The sequence below is a fragment of the Elephantulus edwardii genome, unplaced genomic scaffold, assembly GCF_000299155.1.
Source record: "Elephantulus edwardii isolate Elephantulus edwardi_28Jun2011 unplaced genomic scaffold, EleEdw1.0 scaffold00012, whole genome shotgun sequence".
Taxonomy (NCBI): Eukaryota; Metazoa; Chordata; class Mammalia; order Macroscelidea; family Macroscelididae; genus Elephantulus; species Elephantulus edwardii.
The window spans coordinates 24,082,268-24,088,770 of NW_006399762.1; the positions used below are offsets into that span (position 1 = coordinate 24,082,268).

At 45.7% G+C, this 6,503-nt stretch overlaps 1 pseudogene; it reads right to left on the minus strand.

The window, feature by feature from the left end:
* The window catches only part of LOC102848999, an 84,196-nt pseudogene extending 84,063 nt beyond the window's left edge, over positions 1-133 (minus strand).
* Positions 134-6,503: the final 6,370 nt, after the last annotated feature.

The following is a 6,503-nucleotide window of genomic DNA, read 5'->3' on the forward strand; positions in this document are numbered from 1 at the left end:
CCTTACCGTTCTGCTGGTGCTGCGCCGGGCCCGGGCCCGAGGGAGCGGCGGCTCCTGCGGCAGCGCCACCGCCGAGTTTGGGCGGGATACGGGCGTTGGTGGCCGGATGAGGCGACCCGGCAGGAGCCGACATGACGGCGCTAGTGGCAGCGACGGCGGCGGCTCCTCTTCAAGGAGGAGGAGGGAGGAGGGAAGGGAAGGCGGGGCAGGAGAGGATAGAGGAAGAGGAAGGAACAAGCTCAGCGTCACTTAGGGAGTCACCGGGCACCGGCGTTGTGGCGTCCGCGCTTCACTTGGGTCCCAACGTCGCTACTCAGAAGCCGCGAGCGCGGGGATCTCGGCCCCCCTCGCCCTGGCCCGCGCGCCGCGCCGCCCGCCGCCCACCTCGGGTCGCTCTCCGCCGCGAGAGCTGCGCGCCGCTGCAGCTCCCCCTGCAGCCGGTAGACGGCGGGCGAGGGCGCGAGGCGGGGCGGCTGCGGCCCGGGCACCCGCCACCGCCCTCCCTGCAGGGCCAGAGGGTCAGGCTTCAGCCAAGGGCCCTGGAGGGACACCCCAGGGGGGTGGTCGACCCCCGGAGGCGCTGAGAGAGAATACCAGAGCCTCACTGCAGCGCCACGCAGGATTAACCCACACTCAATTCCTCCTTGTTTTCAATGTTGAGATGTTTTATTAATATTCCCAAAGAAATAGGGCATTCATTCTCCTTGACTATAAAAAGGCAAAAGCCATTGTCATGGAGGGTAAACTCCTCAGAACTGACCCTCTGGGGGTTTCCCAGACAGTAAATAGCAAGGAAGGTGATTGTCAAGCTTTCTTTCATTGCCTCTTCTGGATTCGAACCCCCAAGATCTGGGGCTTTTGTTAGGAGGACAGCTTCTGTACACAAGGCTGGGCTGTGTAATTCCCAAAGAAAGGGAGAGGAATTTTTTCTCTTTTATAGTAAACATAATTCTCATTAAAAACTACAAGAAGTCAAAACTTTTCACTGATTTTAAAATACCTAGTAGGAACCCTGGTCAACACTCTTGGCACCAGTAGCCAGGAAATAAAAAAAAAAACGTATTGCGATGGGAAAGTCTGCGGTTAGGGACCTCTCCAAAATACTGAAGAGCAACAGTGTCTCTCTGGAGACTAAGGTCCGCCTGATACAGGCCATGGTTTTTGCAATCACTTGTTATGCATCAGAGAGTTGGACAATGAGTAGGGAGGGTAGAAGGAGAATTGAAGCCTTTGAGCTGTGGTGCTGCAGAAGAGTATTGAATGTACCATGAACTGCCAAGAAAACAGATTCATCCTAGAGAGGGTTAAACCAGGCTGCTCCTTGGAGGCAAGGATTCTGGGGCTTCGTCTGACATACTTTGGACATGTAAGGAGAGACAGGTCTTTAGAGAGGGACATCATGCTGGGCAGAGCAGAGGGACAGCGCAGGAGGGGAAGACCCTCTATGAGGTGGATTGATTCAGTGACTAGGGTACTCGAGATGGGTTTGTCAGAGGCAATGAGACTGGCACAGGATAGAGCACGGTTTAGGGCTGTTGTACATAGGGCCGCTATGAGTTGCAAACGACTCGACGGCACATAACAACAACAAACAACAACAGTAGGAACCATAGTGGCATACTGCCCAGTGTATAGGGCTACTCATTGAAAGGCAAGCAGTTCAAATCCGCCTGCTCCTCTTTAGGAGGAAAAATGGACAGTCTCTTCCCCATAGAGGTCTGTGTGAGTCAGAATCTACTCTTGGCAGTGGGTAAAGTATTCAGGGAATGTGAAAATGGGAGTAGGAAAAAGCTAAAAGGGCAAACTATCATCCTTATGATTTTTGCCAAGAATTGGCTCATCGTATTGGTATTCAGAGGAGCTGGTGTATCCAGGAAAAACTCAGCTTGCTTTGTGTACATTAGTGACATTTTTAAATCTTCCTGGCCTGGTCCAGCATGCTAACTGGCAAGCACTAAACTACATTACCCAAGTGGTTTTGTCACCATCATGTGTTTCTGACACTGTCATTTCGAGTTGGAAATGAAATTACTCAGAAACAAAGAACAACATCTCTAAGATTAGTTCTGGGGCAGTAAAAAGTCTAAATTACTGAAAGATTGTGGAAATGGTTTTTGTTGTTGTTAATATAATTCACTCTTGTTGCTGTCTGTTGTTGTTAGGTGCAAATAAGAACTCATAAATTATAAATACAACTCATAGTGACCCTAAGAACAATAGACCTGAACTTGTCCTATCCTGTGCCATCTTCATCCCTGATACACTTGAGTCCCTTACTGCACTCACTGGGTCTGTTCATCTCAATGGGGATGTTCCTCTCTTTCACCGACACCACTGCCTTCATAAGCATAACATCTCTCTCCTAGCAACATGTCCATAGTAGGAGATGAAACTTTGCCATCCTTGCCTCCAAAAAGCACTCTGGCTGCACTTTTCCTAAGATGTATCTTTATGTTCTTTTGGAAGTCCATGGGATATTTAGTACAGGAGAGGAAGACCCCAATGAGATGGATTGATACAGTAACTGGGGCAATGGGGGTTGATGTGTGGGAATCAGCGAGACTGGCTCCGAACAGGGTAGGCTTCAGAGCTCCTATGGGTTACAGGGGCCTCAATGGCACCTAACAACAAATTGGATATTTGGTATTCCAACAACACAGCTCAAAGGCATTAGTTTTTGTGTTTTTTTCCTGTCATCCTTTTTCACTGTCCAGCTGTCAGATGCATAGGAAGTGATTGAAAAGGTCAGGACCTGAGTCAGGCATACCTTAATCTTTTAACTGACATCATTGCTCTTGACTATTTTGGAAAAGTCGCTGACAGTAAACTTGCCCAAAGCAATACATCTATTCTCTTGATTGTTGATTGTAGATGCAAGTAACATGAAATCATTGACCATTTTAATCCTTTCTCCATTTATCATGATATCTATTGGCCCAGTGATAAGGACCTTTGTTTTCTTTACGTTGAGATGTAATCCACATTGGACGCTGTTGTCCTTGATGTACTACAGCAAGCATTTCAAGTCCTCTTCAAAGCAAAGTTGTGTCATTTACAGGTTGTTGGTGGTGAGTCTCAGATTCTGATACCACATTATTCATTATAGAGTCCAGCTTCACAGATTATTTGCTCAACATACAGATCAAATACATATGAAGGAGCTATATAATCCTGACAAACACCCTTCCTGATTTTAAATCATACATTGTCTAGTTGGGACCAAATCATATCTGACCTTCTAGGCCTTGGTCTTCACAATTACTTGCTATGCATCATAAATCTGGACAATGACTAGGGATGGTAGAAGGAGAATTGATGCCTTTGAGCTAAGAGTAGTGAATACACCATCAACTGCTAGGAGAACAGTTTCATTCTGTAGAGGGTGAAATCAGGCTGCTCCTTGGAGGCAAGGATTCTGAAGTTCTGTCTGACATACTTTGGACATGTTGCAAGGAGGGACCAGTCCTTGGAGAGAGACATTATGCTTGAGAGGGTGGAGGGACAGTGCAAGAGAGGAAGACCCTCAAGAAATGGATTGAGCTGAGATAACAGGGGTAGGTGTGTCAGAGACAGAAGTTTGGCTTAGGATAGAGAGCTGTTGTACCTAAGGTCGCTATGAGTCGCAAGCAACTTACCAGCACATAACTAACTTCAACAAGTGAGTTTTTAGAGGCTGTAAATCACCTGGGAAGAGATGAGCCAGCACATAACTAACTACAACAGTAAGTTTTTAGAGGCTATAAATCACATGGGAGGAGATCGGCCATCTTGCTTTCATGGAGCAACTAGGGACTACAAACATCAGAGAGGCTTCAGGTTAGCAATGCAGATTTCTAAGGATTGACACCACCAGAACTGCCTATCGTTAATTGTGGTGAAGTGATTCCAACTCAGGGAGACTCAGGAACCATAGTGTTTTCAAGACAGTAACCTTACAGAAGCAGATCACCAGACATTACTTTATTTTTTCCCCAGGAATTACTTCTGAAGTACCTCTGAAGGTGGGTTTGAGCTATACATTTTCATTTAAAAGAATCAGCACAAAACTAGTCCCTAAAAGACAGAGGTTAAGGATATCCAGTTGAATAGCTTTTCCAATGTGCAGTACCACATTATTATATTAAACATCAACTCCCTTCAGTATTCTACCTTCCATCTTATTATTACTAGTATTAGGTACTGTTAAGTCCAGTCCACAATCACAGTGAGTCTATAGTAACCCTATGAGCAATTGATCTGAATCCTGTCCTATTCTGTGCCAACTCCACAATATCTGACACACTCGAGCTCATTGCTGCGGTCACTGTGTCAATTGACCTGGTTGAGGGTCTTACTCTTTCTCACTTTTCGGAGTATGATGTCCCTCTCCAAGGAATAGCCTCTTCTAGCAACATGCCCAAAGTATGAGAAACAAAGTATCATCTTTGTTTCTAAGGACCACTCTGGCTTGACCCTCCCGAGACATATCTATTTACTCTGTTGACATTCTGTGCTCTTTTCCAACACCACAGCTCAAAGGCATCAATTTTTCTTCTGTCATTCCTTATTCCTTGTCCAGATGTCAGATGCATAGCAGGTGATTGGGAAGACCATGGTGTGAATCAGGTGTACCTAAGACCTCATACTAACATCATTGCTCCTCAGTAATTTGGTGAGGTCCCTGACTGCAGACTTTCCTAGTGCAATACACTTCCTGATCTTCTGACTGCTGGTGCCAAGTGTATTGATTGTGGATTCAAGTAAGATCCCTTGACAGCTAGAATCTTTTATCCATAAATTATAATGTCACCTGTTGTCTTCCATCTTAGAGCTCTATAATTTTTCCCACCATCTCACAGAACTTCAAGAATATAACTTCAAAGTGTGGATGCTTACAAATCACATATCCATGGGTCAGGCAGAAGCCTGGAAGCAGGGACTGATGCATTAATTTTCAGCACTTAGGTACTCCAACATGTGCTTTAGTGCTAGAACAGTGCAAAGCTTCCTTTTCACTCTTGCCACAAATGATCCTTGAGGAAGGAGGGTTGATGGTGTCAGGTTTTTTTTCACTTGCATAAGTGTAATGGCATCCACTTCCGAAATAGCTTGCCTCTGGAAACTCTATGAACTTGGAGAAAGGATAAAAGTTATACAGGTGTTCAGGTCTTTCGTTCACAGGGTCGCATGCAATGGGTCATCTACGATGGCACTTAACAACAACAAAGAGCTCTGTTGGCCTAGTAAATAGTAATGCAGCCAAGACAAAGGTGGGTGATTTTAATCTGTGGCACTCAGGCCTGGTTTTAATTGTTTTTGGCCAAACATTCTTCTAAGTGGTATAGAACTGGTCTATCCATTTGCCATACAGAGGTAACTTGTGGTTGCTGTGATGCTAAACACTGTGACACTGATGTGCCAAATGTGATAATGGTTATCCATGGTGGGCAGTGTTTGGTGGAGCTCCTGATTAAAACAAGATCTGATGTCAAAAACAATGCATACAAACTTTGTAAGTAAACCAGTATAAAATAAAAATATTTCTTAAAAAAAGCAAAACTAAACACAAACAAGCTTGGAGGCAGGAGTGGCATCCACTTTCAAAATAGCTTGCCTCCAGAAACTCTATGAACTTGGAGAAATAATGAAAGTTATACAAGTGTTCAGGTCTTTCATTCATAGGGTCACTATGTGTCACCTATGACTCGGCACTTAACAACAGCAACAAGTGTAATTAATGGCAGCTCTGAAAAGACCACCAAAACAATCTACTGATGAGGCCAAGCCGCCTCTGTTGCTCACTGAAGGAAAAGAGTCTGCTATTACGATATAGACTTAGGAGAAGGGTGATGAAAAGAATATTTTTTGTTGTATTTCTGTGCTTTTATTGCAGTTGTCGAGTACCATTGAGTTGGAACTGACTCATAGCTGGCTCTCTGGTGGGTTTTCAGAGGCAGTTAATCACATGGGAGGAGACTGCCCATCCTCCCGCGGAGCAGCTTGTATATTCATACCGCGTGCCTTCAGGATTGTAGCATTGGGCCACAAGAGCTACTCTGTGCTGTGGAGTTGACTACAGATCACAGCGACCCAGTGACAAACAAATCGGAACCTTGCCCTATCCTGCACAATCCTCTCAGTCTCTAATATGCTGAAGCCTGTTACGGACACTTTGTCTCTTCATCTTGTTGAGGGTCTTCCAAATGGAGGTCAGAAGAGACTCTTCCCTTCTCCTGGGCACCTTTAGTCCACACAGGGTTGCCTTTGTCTACTATAGGACCATGTCAGATCGGCAATGACTGTCTTTTTACACTGTTGTTGTTGTTATGTGCCCTTGAGTCGTTTGCGACTCAAAGCGACCCTATGCACAACAGCCCTAAACCCTGCTCTATCCTGCGCCAACCGCACTGCCTCTGTCACACCCATCCCGATTACCCAAGTCACCGAATCAATCCATCTCATAGAGGGTCTTCCCCTCCTGCACTGTCCCTCCACCCTCCCAAGCACGATGTCCCTCTCCAAGG